This window comes from Solanum tuberosum, unplaced genomic scaffold, assembly GCF_000226075.1.
Source record: "Solanum tuberosum cultivar DM 1-3 516 R44 unplaced genomic scaffold, SolTub_3.0 scf00611, whole genome shotgun sequence".
In the NCBI taxonomy this organism is placed as follows: Eukaryota; Viridiplantae; Streptophyta; class Magnoliopsida; order Solanales; family Solanaceae; genus Solanum; species Solanum tuberosum.
This window is the reverse complement of record NW_006239526.1, coordinates 29,749-31,042: the sequence shown is the minus strand read 5'-3', so window position 1 is coordinate 31,042 and position 1,294 is coordinate 29,749. Positions and strand designations below refer to the sequence as shown.

General features: G+C 20.7%; 1 pseudogene; it reads left to right on the top strand.

Moving 5' to 3' along the window:
• Positions 1-265: 265 nt before the first annotated feature.
• The window catches only part of LOC107058718 (transcription factor MYB114-like), a 25,747-nt pseudogene continuing 24,718 nt past the window's right edge, over positions 266-1,294 (top strand).

The following is a 1,294-nucleotide window of genomic DNA, read 5'->3' as shown; positions in this document are numbered from 1 at the left end:
ATTCACATCAAACTAGTTCACTTGGAAAATGTATGTTAGGAAACATATTCTCACTAAAATAGCGAGAAACATCTTATTTTTTTCTTTATGAAAAAAATGTTACTATTTTTTCTTTTACTACGTACTGATTCAATCAAAATATTTATAGAAATAACCATCGAACATTTTTCAATAAAAATTTACGATAAAAAACTATTGATTTTTTAGCACCTATAATCATATATTGTTTTTGGTTTTGGAATCATTTGTAGTGTGACAACATATCATGAATACTACTACTATTGCTAAGTCATGGGGAGTGAGAAAAGGTTCGTGGAGCAAAGAAGAAGATATTCTTTTGAGAAAATGTATAGACAAATATGGAGAAGGAATGTGGCATCTTGTTCCTGTTGACACCCAATTTTGGACATCCACAATATAGATTAATCATCGAGTTTCTTCAATTTTAAACGTTTTAAAATAATTAGTTTTACAATTAAATCAAATTAAAAAATAGTTTGCAAGTTATTTTAAATAGTTTTGTAACTTATTTTATAATTTTCAGATAATATATATGTTTTACATGATTATGTATATAATTGTTATATTTTATGAATATTCAAAAATCGTCTCAAAAAGAGTTTGTTTTATATTCAATTAAATTAATTTGGTTTAAAGTACAAGTTATTTATTTTATTAGTTTAATTATTCTTATTTTATATTATTTTGTTTTATTTAATTTTGTTGATTTGAAAAGCACATTTTATTTAAGTTACGTTATTTTAGTTATGGCCATAGTTTTAAAATAATTAGTTTTATAGAAGTAATAATAATAATATAGTTTGCAAGACTTTTAAATAGTTTGTCACTTTTCATAAATTTTAGATGGTGTATATGTTTTACATAATTATGTATATGATTAGTATATTTTATGATTATTCGAAAATCGTCAAAAAATAATAATTATATTTTAAATATTAGGGATGGTTATAGTTTTGAGTTAATAAGTTTTATGAAATTCAAAATACTTTCAAGTTATTTTTTTAAAGTAATTTTTATCACTTTTTAATAATAAGTATGTGTAATTTGCAATCACGCTATTTTATAAATATTTAAAAATTATCACAAAAGATTTTACATTTTAGTTAAAATTTTTTATCAATTTGCTTTAAGTTATAGCTATAATTTCGAGTTAATTAGTTTTGTAATTGAATTAATCAATTTATAATTAAGTTTATTATTTTTATTTTGTTGAGATTAAGAAACTCATTAATTAATTTATATTAATTCGTCTTATTTGGCTTTTTAGTCGAAT